The 16,803-nt window shown below is 33.6% G+C and overlaps 1 long non-coding RNA gene across 3 annotated transcripts in view; it reads right to left on the bottom strand.

The window, feature by feature from the left end:
* Nucleotides 1-1,096: 1,096 nt before the first annotated feature.
* The window catches only part of LOC143239951 (uncharacterized), a 32,163-nt gene continuing 16,456 nt past the window's right edge, over nucleotides 1,097-16,803 (bottom strand). For 2 of the 3 annotated variants that reach the window (XR_013021468.1, XR_013021469.1), the window contains exon 3: nucleotides 9,686-13,038. This is a non-coding gene — a long non-coding RNA (uncharacterized LOC143239951). Of the gene's footprint in view, nucleotides 2,208-9,685; nucleotides 13,039-16,803 lie in introns of those variants that run through there. The other variant, XR_013021470.1, reaches the window with a different exon arrangement.

Here is a 16,803-nt window from a genome sequence, read left to right as displayed (position 1 = left end):
ACCTAACTTGTTCACCTTTTTAACCTTGTGAACGTTATATGTGGTAGCCACTCCCACTATTCAGTGATAAAAGAGTAGCCCAAGAATTGGCGGTAGGTGGTGATGACTAGCTGCCTTCCCTCTAGTCTTACACTGCAAAATTAGGGAGGGCTAGGGTAGATGGCCCCCGTGCAGCTTTGCGCGATATTCAAAACAAACCAAATCATAACGGAAATTACCCGTAGTGACAACACAAAATACATTACTCACGATGGTATAAAATACCTAGATCTGCGTCACCAAAGTTTATGCATAAATATTCAAACATGTCAATAATAGTAGATAGACTCCTAGAAGAACAATAAAACATTTCGATAAAAATTGGAGAAAAAAATGAACTATTATGTGAGATCGATAGATTGAATATTCGCGCAAAGCTACTCGAGGGTTATCTGCGCTTGCCGTCCCTAATTTAGTAGTGTAAGACTAGAGGGAAGGCAGCCCGTTATCACCACCCACCGCCAACTCTTGGGCTACTCTTTTACCAACGAATAGTGGGATTGACTGATACATTATAACGCCCCCACGGCTGAAAGAGCGACAATGTTGGTGCGACCGGGATTCGAACCCGTAACCTTCGGATTACGGGTCGAACGCCTCAACACGCTTGGCCATGCCGAGCCGGTATACATTAGATTAATAATTAAAGAAATAAAATAAAAACAGGCCACCTATGAACTAAACATCACATTAGTGAGGAACTTGAAAATAAACATTGAAAGGTAATTTACGTAAATATTTTTAGCTAATCCCCTATTATGGAAGTGCGATTGATGGAACTGTAAAGAGAAATGATATGTTCATACCAAATACATTGGTGAATGATGCATGAACATTGCACTGATAGGGGCCTGAGCAAGTGCGGGTTACTCTGGCTCTCATGTAATATTTATTGACACATTAAACAGTTTAGATAAACAAAGAAAAGGAAGAGGCCAAGTGCACTTGACCCTTCTGGGTATATATTAATACCCAAACGACGAGAGAGAGTGAATCGTCCGCAGTAATAGATACGTGTGTGTACAGGGTGTCCCAAAAAATGTATACGCACTTTGAATGATTATAAATACAATGTTTATTAAGATATATCTAGGTTTTATAATCCAAGTTTAAGAAGACAACTGTAGAATCTTTTGAGTTATCGCAGGTGTTCGAACTGATGACCGTTCTGATCCGGGCACTGCTGATAACGCGGTGAGATTTAACGAATCATTTTATTTGGTACTTGGGCGCATTCTCTTTCAACTGCTTCTCTCAGTTCATTGATGTTTGCAGGTTTTGTGCTACAAACCTTATCTTTGACGTATCCCCATAAAACAAAAGTCCAGAGATGTTAGGTCTGGTGAACGTGGAGGTAATTTACTGCTACCTCTTGGCCCAATCCATCTGTTCGGCAAAGTTTCGTCAAGATAGGCCCTCACATTACGATGGTAGTGGGAGGTGCTCCATCTTGCTGGAAATAAAACTCCTCATCTCCAAATTGCTCTCGAATGCGTGACACGCTAGATTCTTGCAACAAGTTCAAATAAACGAGACCAGTGTTTGTGTTTTCGAAAAAAAAAAATGGTCTAGTTATGCCCAACGCTGATAATCCACACCACACTGTTAACCACTGGTAAGTTTACGTGGTGTTCAACCGTAACAGGCGGGTTCTGATGAGCCCAGTAGGTGCAATTGTGGCGATTAACTGAGCCTCATCGCTACAGACAATCTTGTTTGGAAGCTGTGCATCCTCTGCAGTTTTTGTCAGGTACCACTCACAAAATCCAGTCAGAATCATCTTCATTGAGGGTGTGGACTAATGCTGGAATAAAACTTTTCCAATGAGCGTGCTTCAATATGCGATGGACGCTCGATTTTGGGATTCCTCTTTGCCGAATAGATTTTCTTGGAGATCGGTGGAGACTTTCCAACAGCTATGCTTCTCGTATGGAACTGGTGGACGACTGCAGGCTTCCAGAACGCCCTTTATGAACGTCTTGAACAGTTCCATTTGTTTGAAACGTATGTCTAATTCGAGTAATGGTGAGTGGATATGTTTGAAACTCCTTTCTAAAAGGAGTCTTTACACTTCAGCTACGTTCTCACACTTCCAGTAACACTTTAAGATAACTTTCCTTTTATCAAAGCTTAGTTTTACTTCTTCCATTACTTCAAATCCGTTGTATCTGTAAAATAAGAAAGTTTGAGTTATAATCATTTAAAGTGTGTATACATGTTTTTGGGACACCCAGTATATATCCAAAACACATGTAATACAAACACACAGTAAATAATAATCTAAGCATAATAAAATTATTTATCAAGAACCAAACACAACAATTTAAATAAATTATTAAATAAGCCCATAAGAAATAACAATAGGGAGCAGCTGGCATGGCTATTAACACTTTTATTGTTTGTTTTTAAATTTCGCGAAAAACCTACGCGAAAGCTATGTGCGCTCGCCGTTCCTGATTTAGCAGCGTAAGACAGGAGGAAAGGCAGCTAGTCGTCACTACCCACCGCCAACTCTTGGGTTACTCTTTTACCAACGAATAGTGGGATTGACCGTCACATTATAACGCCCCCACGGGTGAAAAATAGAGGATTTTGGTGCGACTAGGATTCGAACCCGCGATCATCAGACTACGAGTCAAACGTCTTAACCACCTGCCTATACCGTGACACAAGATTGGAAATGTGAAAAACAGGATTCTTTCTGAATTTAAAATTTTCTCAAAATACTTTCATTAAAATGTTTGTAGGTATGAAATGCTCCTTGTTTTGGGGACCTTACGTATAACGAGTTTGTATAAATTTATCTTTAATTTTAAACGATTTGCTTCACCAATATATAATTCACCACAATTTAACCAATATTCTGAAGAATATGTTATGTTTGTTGAATTGCAGTTTAGCAAATTATTAAGACAAAACAAAAGTCTTTATTATTTTATTTATTGTTTTTATAGTTTTCATACACCGAAATTATACAAATGTATTTCTTTCTTTCGCAACAGAAAAAAAAATCTTCATGACGGAAACCCCACTTGAAATAAAATGTATCTCAGAACGGCTGGTATGGGTATTAATACTTTTATTGATAAGGAGAAAACAACGTTCCGTGGTCATCGTCAGGTTAACAAAGATAACTTAGGAAGGTAGAAACGTTGTTTTCTGCTTATCAATAAAAGGGCCAGGCATGGCCCGATGGGTTAAGGCGTTCTAAGGGTCGCGAGTTCGAATCCCACTCGCACCAATACATGTTTGCTTTTTCAGCCGTGGGGGCATTATAATGTCACGGTCAATCCCACTATTCATTGGTAAAAGAGTAGCTCAAGGGTTGGCGGTGGGTAGTGATGGCTACCTGTTTTCCCTCTAGTCTTAGATGATTTCTATTGTAAATTCTCTGTATTTTCAAATATTTTTCATTATGCATTTAATATCATTTTATCATTTTACAATTATATTAAGAAATTTAATGTCTCATAATCTAGTTATATCAAATCCCATACTTAAATTTATCTTTAAAAAAATCATTGTGTACGAGACATATCTATACCACTATTAAATAGTATTTCATAAGTGTAAGTAGTTTTACTATACAAATTATCAAGAAAACCTTTAGATATGGGATTGAGAATGAACTTTCAGCTTCACTTATAATAAGATATTATGAAACTGTATTTATTTCTATCTTTTGACACGTTTAATTATTTACATATCGACCCATCTCTTTGTACAGTTCATCTGTGTCTTTCTCACATTGCAGGCTAGTCCTCGAAAGAACAAAGTCAACAATAGACAAGAGGTAATAGTTTTTTCACATTCCTCGCATCTCTGTTTATTGTTCAAATAACAATACCAGTGGTATTTTACTTACTGACTGATAAAAGAAATATACAAACAATTCACAACACAAGTATAATAATGTGTTTTAGATTTTAAAACTACTAATTAGAACACTATGTTTCTCTTCCAATTTATTCAAATGACATACGAACAATGTGAACTATTATATCGTGGTCAATGTTGCTTACTTACACCATATAGTTAAACATGAAACAATGAAAGAAAACTGTACTTTTTAAAACAAGTGTTGGTCACAATGAATAACATTGTAAAATGTATTCAATATTACATCTTTAACCAATTATAAATATTATACTTCAACCAGTAAGAATTTACACATTTAGTTTATGTAATGTAGATTGTGCTTAATAGTATTTTTCATATATTATAGTAAATAATTCAGAAAGACAAATAAACATAAAATGATATTTAAAATATATTACTTTTATACTTTTATCATATTATTAAAGTTATTTGTAGAAATAAAATAAATAACAAATGTCCACATAATAATTTAACAGATCATGTTCTAATAATTAATAATCTTATTTACTGAATGTAATTCACATTTCACTAGATGTCAGGGTAATTTAGGTGTATGATGTCACCCATATAGTGTTTTCAATAGATAAATAATTTATGTACAACTTGACTTTAATAAAAAGAAGTAAATAATAAAACAAGTAAAATGATTTTTATCAAATAACCTGAAACTTTAGACAATTAAAAGTGTTTCTGAAACAGGAATTGGCCTATAAATTTAGTTAACACCATTGTGTTATTTAGTACCAAATCATATATTAAGACGTTTTTTTTGCTTAAAGTTCGTATTGCGACGCTAGAGGTGAAATTCTTGGACCGTCGCAAGACGGACTACTGCCAAGAATGTTTTCATTAATCAAAAACGAAAGTTAGAGGTTCGAAGGCGATCAGATACCGCCCTAGTTCTAACCATAAACGATGCCAACCAGCGATCCGCCTGAGTTCCTCAAACGACTCGGCGGGCAGCTTCCGGGGAACCAAAGTGTTTGGGTTCCGGGGGAAGTATGGTTGCAAAGCTGAAACTTAAAGGAATTGACGGAAGGGCACCACCAGGAGTGGAGCCTGCGGCTTAATTTGATTCGTTAAATTATTCGGCGCCCAGGCCGTGAAAGTGGGTTTTATCGGGGTACTCCCGTTTCCCCCCACAGCAAAATCTCTGGCATCGGACCTGTAGGTCCCAGCCTCATTCTGAAAAGGGCCGTTTACCCAGTCAAGGGTATCTATTCAATCACAGTAAATTTCAAAAATCAATTCGCCAGCCGCCAGTGTACTACGTCCACGAGCCATGGTTTGGCTCACTTCACTTTCGCTGCTTTCGTCCAGTTCTCCCGTCCTTCCTCTCACTCACAAATATTTTTGAAATGTTAAAAATAAAGTAAAAATCCACGGATATTTTAAAACATTTCTCATGTAAGGGGACGAAGAGGAACTACAAAGTTCCTGAACACCCCAGTTGGGGAGATAACTCTTCTGATTTCTCTCTCTCTAAACTGAACCCCTGCCACGCTAGTTTAGTTTTTTAGTAAAGTTTTAAGTAGGGTCAAACCCAACAACTATGTGCGTATGCGTGGTACTATACTTCATGGCCTAGGATCCATATAGTGTCCTCCCTATTAATTGTATGACCCTGGCATGTGGTCATCAGTTGTATGCGCACGCAGTGAGTTGGGGAAGAAGGTAGAGGGCGTGGGTTCTGGAAATGACCCCTTAACGTTGGTTCATCACTACGGGGTACTTGTACCGTACAGGAGGAACTATTCTATCTTCACTGACCTCTAAATATTCTAAAAGTAAAAAGAAAACATATCTTTTATTTATAAGACTCAGTTGTTAAAAGTACGATAAAAGTTATTGTTGTTGAAATTGGTATTTTAGGATTTTCCTTATCTGCCACTGGAGGGGGAACAGTTCAATTTGTTCTTTCTTATTAACTGAGAAGTTACGGAAAGGGGCTATCTGTGTTTAGCCCACATTTAATATCTAAACTTGTTTTCAAGCATTGTAAGTCCGCAGACATACCACCGTGCTACTGGGAAGACTGGTTTCCTCAAGGAACAAGTCTAGTAAATGGATTTTTCTTCAAAATCATTGTTACGCTAAGAAATATCTTCCGTAAGATGATAAACTATGCCACAAAAAGCAACAAAAACGCTTGTGAACTTTCGTTCCAAAAAAATGTGATGTCAAAGAGTCATTTTACATGTACTGGAGTGTATTGCATGATAACAGTAGAGTCACAAAGTAATTATAAAACACGAAGTACAAGTTCATGACAGGAATAAGAAACTTTCACCATTATACTTAACGAAATGTTTTCAAACGAAACTTACTGGCTCATATCAACTTACTTCAGTTGAAAAGAAAATGTCTATAAGGTCCAGCATAGCCAGGTAGGTTAAGGCGTTCGACTCGTAAACCACGGGTTCGCATCCCCGTCTCACCAAATATACTAACCCTTACAGCCGTGTAGGCTAGCTGCCTTCCCTCTATTCTTACACTGCACAATTACGGACGGCTAGCGCAGATAGCCCTCGAATAGCTTTGCGCAAAATTTAGAAACAAACAAAACTTCTACGTCCTTCAATTCACGTTTTGTTGAAACAAGTAAGTAGAAGGAAATGAGAACAAAAAGGTTAAAAAACATAAAATCCCATGTATGGTATTATACCCAGACGTATTCCTATGCCACTGGGGGAGTTTCTTAACATTAAGAAAATCATTTGTTTTAAAAATTTATGCCAGGCCAGACCATGAGATTAATAAACCTGATAATAAACCTCACTCGTGTATCACCTGTTGTGGTGGACACAGAACACCAGATTAACTACCCTTGTGATAACGTTTGTCCATAGTTCTTGTCAATTCGACAGTCTCTCTCGCACCTTCTAAACCTGATATATATACACCTACCCCACAGAAGAGCTTCGTGATGTGTTTACTGGCGTTGCCTACCTGCAGCTGAGGGAATTCGTTCCAAATTTGAGTTCTCAACAACACGAGTGTTTAAAATAGTTTCTATTTACTGGTGTTTGTGGATATTTTTCAGACACTAAAGTTACTCTTGGCATATTGTGCATTGTGATGATTCTCTCCTAACTACAACTAGGCTTCAAGACCTTTATTCTGAGACGCATATCAACAATACAATAAAAAATACTTTGGCGTAGAGGTCGCACCAACTAAAACGAGAAATCTGTAACCCAGAAATTCATGTTAACACGTGAATATATTATAGTGGTATTATTATTGTTACTATTGTAGTTATTTCTTGGTAATCGCAGAGCTATACAGTAGGCTATCTATTCTGTGTTCGTGGAGGAGACTGGAACTACAAATTTTAGACTTATAAACCTCATATTTGTCTACTATCCAGCGAGAAATATAATACATGCATTCAACTGATATTTATAACAACAGATAAAAACTAAATGCTTTTTCAAGATTTTCTTTTTGTGAAAGTATTGCAAATAAACATTCTTTACAAGGTCCCTTGGTGGGTCAGTGGTAAAATTACAGACTTACAAAGCAAAATCCGAGGTTAAGTTCTCTTCAGTAAATACGGTGGAAAGTTCATTAGAACTTTGCTTAATTAGCCAATCAAATGCCACCTCTGATGGGATGACGGTGGCGCTGTCCACTTAAAATTTGGGATTAAAGACCTCCCTCAATAGACAAAACATATAACCCTATATTTTTTTTCAAGCAAAGCTCTGGAGGCTAACCGTTATATCTGAGGTTTAAAATATTATTTTATTCCAATTTTGTGTTGGACAGAGTACAGATACTGCACTGCGACACTTTGCGCTTAACAACAAACAAACACTTCCAGCTATGAAACAAGACCAGATGTCGTTATTACTCGATAACCTCTTAATGATTTAGTAACTGTTTTTTGTGATTTTGATCAAAAGAGGTCGAAAATCTTCTCTGATAGTGTGACCTGCCATCTAGTGAGTAAAATAAAACGTAATGACTACATCTGTTTGTTTTTTTTAGAGATCATACACTTGTAAAATAGGAAATAAAAACATATGGAATGGTAGTTATTCGTAAAATTTCTATGAGGTATATGTAAAACGAAATAACTTTCCTAATCAACGTAATGATTTAAATCGTTTTAAACACTATCCATCTACACTATCACTTTACTTGTTTACGTACTTTTTACTGTACCTAATATTTTGTTTTTGGATACATTTATAGCAATTCTACGAATAACCAACGATTTATACTTTTTGTTAAAAATGTGATTTTACCATTTGTATTAAAATTAGATTCTGTTTAGTTTCATCAAGGTTCGTGTTAAGATTGCCAATTGTTTCTTCTGCTGCATACCTTGACCACTGAGAATGTTTCGTTTTTTATTTTTATCACGCTTCAACGTATCTAGTTATCTCATGATGTTCCTGTTGGACTTGTGTTGCCATACACATGATGTCAACATCTTTACATCTGGCCTTCTTCCATTGGTACTGCTCTTGCTGTGATGGAGACGTTACTCTCAGATAAGTAAAGCTCAAACGAATCTTCTCAAGGCCAGATGGTTGGGTCATCTTGCATCTTCCTTTAATATTCCGTTTGACTTGACATTAGCAAAGTCTGGTTTAAAATGTTTTGTGGTTTGGTTCCTTTCCTCTCTTGACGTTCTTTGGTTTGATGTTTTTGTCTTCTCATTATATTATGAACGATTTTTTTGTTCCAGTCCTGCTTATATTATACCTAATTTGTAATTTCTTTATCAACAGGTCTTACCTCTCATGCGGTATGTCGGTGTTGCATTTCCCCTGGAGAAAAGTTGTATATGGATTATTGATCGTCTTAACATTTTATTTGAGGATAGATAGGGCTGAGCTTGTCTCGTGGCTCTCTCTACATTTATATTCTGATAATGGGTATCTTGAGATTTCGTGTATCAGGATAAAATGTTTAGCATTACTGTTTATCTTATCTGTGTAATGTCTGTTTTGGGATGGTAATCCCTGTTTGTCCTTTCTTTCGCTACTCGTTGGGTGTGAAACTCAGGGTTTTTAGCTCTCTACTTTCCTTGTTGTTTCCCATGTACTTGGATTCTCTTCTCCAGTATTTCCAGCTGTTCATCATTGTCAGAGAGGTTAGTAGTTTTGATGTTTTGTCATTGTAGCCTCATTTTCTTTATCATTTACTGGTCTCTCGACATTTTCACTAAACTGGGGAACATCAACTTTATCAGTTGATTACTTTTGCAACAACAACTGATTTTACAGTAACTCCAATTAATGAATTATTTTATATGGCATAATTTATAAATACTCATAGGTAATTGATTATATTGATTAATCAAGTTAATTTTCCAGTTCTATAAATTATCATTTATACAACTGAATATGGCTAAGAGCTACGGAACTTGGTCTTAGGAAAATTTAACTATCACGCTTGCTGCTATGGTTTGCCTACTTATAGCCATTCAAGAATTTGTGCAACTTCATTCAGAAACTGTATATTTTTGCCAATGCTAACAATTATTACCTTTTGCTAATACAATCAAGTCCGTTTTGCAGAACTGCCTTATTACTAGTCAAATTTTCTTCTAGTCTTCCATTGCAGTCAACAGCAGTGCTCGTGACATTCTCAACACTAAGTCCACTGTGCTCACCGTAGTCACTCAACTCTTCTTCGACTCCATGCTCAGTTATACTACCACTGGTGCAACTAGCTGTGTCACTGCTGTTCTTCTAAGTCTGACTCAGAATGACCTGAATCATTGTTTTCATAACACACAGAAATTAGTTAGCAATTGATAATGACAAATTTTTTGTCGTACGTTTATTCGACAGTTCAAACATGATCTGGTTTGAAATGATTAAAAAAAGGCCACTGATTTTATAATTTACATAGAACATGAATGATAAGAACTTGGAGGTCATAAACAGCACAAGTACGTCGTATACCATACACCTAAATGTATCAAAATAATATCAGAATTTCCTAAAGCCTTTTGAGATGCTGACCCCTTTAGAAATTTATAAAGTGGTCACTGATTCTCAAATTCTTAGAACATAAATTAGAAGTGAAACTTCAAAATATAATCAACTTTTATGATGCAATCATTAGGAAACATAAAATGTGAAAAAGAATGAGGTTTTCTCTAAAAGTTGCCTGATGAATATTGGACTGTAGGATTCAGAGTTTGAGTCTCAAGTCCCTGAAGTTTCTAACATTAAACCTATTTCTCTGTCTCTTCAGAAGTCCAACCATTTACATGACTAATTGCAGTTTTAACAACATACAAACTTGGAGAGTCATACAGCAGTTTGATGAATAGGCCAACTTTAGCACAGGAGTTATTTCTGTCCTCCTATCAACACTTAAGTCCTTATTCACCCCTTTACAGTCTCAACAAACCAAGGGGATCAATATGAACCATTCTGGGAAACCCTAATTTACATGATAAAGAATTTTGACACACATTTGAGAAATTACAAAGTTTTATATTTAAATATCCATAACAAAGATATAAATGAAAAATATAAAGTTATTACTGAAATAAACCTCAAAAATGTGACAAGAAAAAACAAAGAAATAATAATATCTGATCTATTAGAAGTCATAAAAATGAAGAAGATAAATTGGAACTATTTTAAACTGTTCTGGTCATCGTTATGATGAAGTCCAAAACTTCATAAATACCATTAATAACTTTAATCCAACATGAGGTTGTTTGACATAATCTATTGCAAAACATAAATTATTTTCAAAGTAAAAAAGTCTCTGTCATAAAGAACGTAATAATATTGAACAATTTTATACAGAAATAATACAATCTGTTAGACACTTTAAAATATATACTTACAATATTTAAAAATACCATGCAATGCATCTGAGATAAATAATAATGATACGATAAAATCTGTGTCACTAAAGTTAATAATGACCAGACAATATTTTTTATAGTAAAGATGTATTTTATACAAACAAAATTGAAAATTACCAATCCTGAAATTTTTTTTAAATAAAAATATCATATTAACATTACTGTGAGATATCTAACCAGTCACAAGTTGAAATGGTGAAATGTATTAAAATCTTGAAGAATATTTATCTGGGAAATGTAATGTGACATCGTGGTTATCGTTAAGTTTCCACAAAGCTTTGTTAGCATTTAATCACTATGTTGTACAGCATAACTGTCACAGTTTTACATTTTTAACATAAAGGGTGTTTTACCATTTCACTATGAATAATTTACAATTATAATATTTTAAGTACTTCTGGATATGAAATTTCATTATCTTGACTTCCAAATCACTTTTATAGTATTTAGTGCAAACTACAGACAAATACCCAAATTCAAACCTACAGCTTTATATAATTACATTTTCATGTTTACAAAATACAATTTCATGAAAGTTCTTAAGTGGTGTCACATCTGTGCTAAAGCACAAACATTTAAACCTAATGGCTCAGAAGAGCTAATTTGACAAATTATAAACTGTGCCCAAGTACAACTGGTCACAGTGATGACCCTGTAAATATTTTCTGAAAACTGTGAAAACAGAACAGCTACATTTGTACAGATAGTTGGTGCTTTATTGACACAGTTTTGCAAGCCCGATAAAAGATATGAATATTCAATCATAATGAAAATAAATACATTTTTTATTGAGATTTGTTGTATACCTTCTTTAGTAATTAATACTTTTCAAATTTTCTGGCTCTTTCTGTTACAAAGATTTATTCATAACCTACCATCATGAACTTTAACAAAGGTATCACCACCACAGTGGTAAGAGTAGTTAAAAATATGTTTGCTAACCATATTCTTAGACTTGACCAATCTATCTTCACAAAATAACATGTTGTTTTACTATTCTTTGATTGTTTGTTTAAACAGAGTATTTGTGATGAAACTTAGTTGAATGGACGATAACTGCTGTAAAATCACAAGTGTAGAGGATGGCATTTTGAAGTCTTCCACTTCAAGACGAGAGGTGGAAGACTTTCCAAATGTTATCATCTACACTTGTTTTTCTTCAACAGGCATTTGTCATCTATTCATGTAAGTTTCATCAAGTAATTTTACTTGTGTTATTTACATACAATAAACCTAAAAAAATAAATAAGGATTTGAATCAAAATAATATATTGGTGTTACCTTCACTACCCTCTAAATTTAACTAATGTCTGGTCGTAAGAGAAACTTTTCATAGCTTTCAAACAGATATAATTTAATACAAAAAACACCTTTTAACAATGAGAAACACACCTAAAGAAACTAAAAATAAAAGTATCAGATCTCTAGTTTAGTTTTATGTTTACTAAACTTTTCACAAGATTCCTCTGTTCATCTCCGAGGACCTCTGCTTAAATATTTTACTTGCTTCACACTGATGGAAACAGTTTATAATATGCTCCATCTAATGGCATTCAAACCTTATTTGTAGCTATATTCTTTATGCTTTTCTTCATTGTAGTTCAGACTACATGCTGTGACATTATAAAAGGGTGGAATTGAAAAACTGTAATAATAAAAATAAGGAAAGAAAGAGAAAATGTTTAATTATGTATTTAAAGTATGATAGTTTATTTATCTATAAACCAATATTTTGGGATGGAATGAAAATTTGAAAATAATTTAAAGTTGCACCATTTACAAGAGATTCCCCTCAAAGCTGTATGCAAACAAGTGTTTACATTTTTTAAATTTTCTTTCCAATTTTTATTAACAAAATGTTACAAAATGATAAAATAACCAATTCTAAAGTATTTTTGAGTTAGAAAATGTTGAATTAGAGTTTTCTATGATAACTATATTGGGTAAGAATCTTTTTACCTTTTACTTATTGAACTGGCGTGTGTGTTTTTCTCATAGCAAAGCCACATTGGGCTATCTGCTGAGTCCACCAAGGGGAATTGAATCACTAATTTTAACATTGTAGATCTGTAGAGTTACCGCTGTACCAGCGAGGCACTACAGAACTGGTAGTTATCTACTTTTATTTCATGTGGTAGTTAAATTAAAATAAAAAAAATGTTAACACCTTCACTTAATTCTGAATCTTCCTGACTAGTACTACTTTGTTTTCTTCTCCTAGACACTCGACGACGTGACAAAGATCGTTCCTTGATTTTCTTCTTCAGAAACCACTGAAAAATAAACAGAGAAGAAGAGAGTAACAAAAGTATTTTTCAATGGCACGAAAATAACAAAATTTACTAGCAATAAACAAAACAGGTTTTTTTTTTCAAGCATGTCACTGTCCAAAGTTACAAAGTTCCTTTAAATAAGAGTAAATATGCATAAATTGTGTGTTTGTTTTGAATTTTGTGCAAAGTTACGTGAGGGCTATCTGAAGTAGCAGTCCTAATTTAGTAGTGCAAGACTAGATAGAAGTCAGCTAGTCATCACCACCCACTGCTAACTCTTGGGCTACTATTTTACCAACAAATAGTGGGATTGAGTCTCACATTATAACAACCTCATGACTGAAAGGGTGAGCATGTTTGGTGTGACGGGGATTCATACCCGCGACTCTCGTGTTATGAGTTGAGTGCCTTAACCACCTGGCCATGCCAGACCAAATATGCAAGGGATCTTCAAGTCAATAGACAGGACTTAAGTATTTTATCACAGAATTACACGACCCTGACCGTTATATCTCACTGATTACAAATATCCCAGAACATTTTAACAAGCATTTCAAAATCTTTGGACCATCAGTTTTATTTGGCAGTCTCCACAAGGGGAAGTTTTAAGGTGTTAAACAGTTTTAAGAATTTCCAAAGACTAACTACTACATAACATTAATTTTTTTAAATGCATGTGACAATCATTCTCTTGTAATTCCATTGTTGGTTAGGGTAGTATTACTTTATTACTTGCATTTGAATATCACTCTTATACATTCTAAATTACTTTTTGTGTTACTACTTACTTACACAAGACCTCATGATTATAAAGAGAGCAACATGCCTACCTTAAGCTACAGGTTCAGGATGAGAAGTTAATTTTTATTAATGGAAGCTCCTTGAAAAAAGGCATACAAAAGAGATGAGTTAATAGTGTGAAACTGTCCTCAATTTCTTGTAAGGAAATTTTTTATTGGAAGTAAAAAAATTGATGTATAAAATATTTTTACAGACTCATCTTGTGTTATCCCTATTATTAACAGTACACCTTCTTGAATTTACAATTGAAGGCAAAGAGAGCTTTGAGAACATGGCTGTACCATGCTAAAAATATCCCTGGAAAAATGTTAGTTTACTTTATTCAGTGAACTTTCTTCAAAGATAATAACAGCTGGGGCAAAATCTTGCTATTTGCCAATCAACTATTTAAGGGGGAAGATATACATACAAACGTAATCACCAAATGGGAATGACTAGGGTTGTAAAATTTGTACAAGGATTATAACATAGGATGGGAAATCAAATGATGGAATCTCTAACAGAAAAATGTAAAAATGTCTTAACTGAAGATAAATAGCAATGTATAAATAAACTTCTGTTTAATCCAGATTGTTAAATCCACATTCTTCATAATGAACTTTATGAAATGATTCAAGGAAATAACTCAAAATATTCAAATATCCTGTATCATGTTAAATATTCAGTAACTTTTCTTTTTCCTTCACAATCACTGTACTTAATAACACATTAGGACATATGATTGCATGAACAAAAGAAAGAGGAACACTAAAAAATGTATCAGACAAGGATACATTGCTACAGCTGTACCAAACTATCCTTAAAACATCTCAAACTGAATGTTATGAAATAAAATATAATGCCACAATAATAATGTATGTTGAATAAAGTTGTAATGTTTACTTCCATAAAAATAATTTTACGTCATTATAAGCAGAAGTATCAAATGAGAGGAACATCTTAATAGTGTGTCTTAAAAATTGTCTTCTTAATTTAGTTGTTAAAAACAAACAGTAACAAAGGCTGTAGCTTATATTCATCACGTTTTTATGACCTACAAATGAAATGATGTCTGACAAAAGTACTTGAGGGAGAAGTATATGTATCTAGAGTTGCATAGTAAATGTTACCACAAAGAACTGTGACTATACAGCAATATCTGTAAGTCAAACACAGCTGATAATAAAAACAATCTACAAAAAACATTTTTTGGAAACTATGTACTAGTCATTCTGTTAACAACTGTATTATTATTTCTTAATTTAAAAAAACAGCAACAACCAACATCTTATTGAAGTATGCTTGTTTGTTATTGGATAAAACAAGATAGTTTCATATAATATAGTACTGGTTAATACATACAAATTACTGTTTAAAACATTAAAAATAAACACCAGCTAACAAAACAACACTAAGTATACAATTAACTTTTAATGTATTCTATCCATTCATCCATCCAATATTTTCAGAAACCAAAACAAGTAATAAATATACTGTGTACATAAACATATACATAAAGCTCTATATACAACTCAAGCAAAAAAATGGTATTATTAAATAGGATCAATTTATAAACTGATTTTATGGAAATTGTTTGGTTTGTACACAAACGTCACTTGAAAACTATCTCCCAAAAACTCAGCAACAAAGGTATGGACAGATAGTTACAATAAACTATTTTGTGGAAAAAAAAAGTAACCCACAAACAAGAAAAAAACGTACAACGTACAATGCAGACAAATATCTTTCTTAGTTACTAAACTAAAAACATTCCACAATACTTGATTTCTTCAAACTGAAAAACATCAACATCTAACACAACCAGAAAAATAAGTATGTTATACAGTTTCTTTGCAGCAGTTATAAGTTTATAATGATTAATAAAATATTTTCCAAACACACACACAAAAATAGTTCTGACTTGTTTCATTTGAAATCTACTTGTAAATATTTTGTTTTAAAGTTAGTTTCTCTGATAAATTTTTATTATTTACACAAAAGCATGACAATATTATCAAATTTTATAACCTTTTAACTAGTGTTAAAATCCCAATTGAGTTAAATGGTTTTAGCTGTTTCCAGAAATGTAAAACTAAACATAAAGAAGCACTTCATAGTTCAAAACATCAAAGCAATATACACATATTTACACTAATTATTCATGTCCACAGTAACACACTATTCTGATAAAAAAAAATTGTCTATGGTCAAAACAAAGTAATACAAAAGGCTGGGACAAGAAACAACTAAATGTTGAACATTCAAGAGTAAGCAGTTTGAATCATGATGTGACCATTGAAGTCCAACCTCACAAAATGAATTGTAAACAACTAAGAGTTTTTGTTAAAACATTTAAGAAACACAGAGGCTGATACCTTACAGAAGTTTCCACCCTTCATGATGGTTATTAGCTTACAAATATTTTGAACCCTTAAGACAACTGATGGTCACAGAAAATGTTAACCCTTATCACTAATCTCTGTAACTGTTGAAGGCCTGTGCAAGGGAACTTGCACTATCATTAACAAATTGTTTTATATTAGTTAAAAGCCCACTCTGACTTTTTTTCACAACAAATAATAAAAACAAAACATGAAAGTTTTTTACTCACTATCTAAACATGGCTATCTTTTGTTAGAATTTTATATTGCTCTGTACCCTTTTTATTTGTCTGAATCTCTTGAGTATCTAATATGATTCACAATAGGTATTCCATGAATTAAAAAAACAACAACATGACATAGTACTATACTTGTGCTAACATAAATTAATATGTAAATCACGAGTATTAAGTCTTCTGTTTACAATCAGTAACAGGAGTAATGTTACAAAAATTCTTCTTCATTAACAAATGTATACTTGTAGTTCTAGTGCTGTAAACATCTACAAGTTTGGGACCTTCAAAATTGGTATTTCATGTAACAAACAAATTAAACAAACAGAAGCAGAAACAGTATAGTGCTAGAGAGAAAAAAAAACCCTTAA

The sequence above is a fragment of the Tachypleus tridentatus genome, chromosome 13, assembly GCF_004210375.1.
Source record: "Tachypleus tridentatus isolate NWPU-2018 chromosome 13, ASM421037v1, whole genome shotgun sequence".
NCBI lineage: Eukaryota > Metazoa > Arthropoda > Merostomata > Xiphosura > Limulidae > Tachypleus > Tachypleus tridentatus.
The sequence above is the reverse complement of the archived record's forward strand: the minus strand, read 5'-3'. Positions and strand labels throughout refer to the sequence as shown.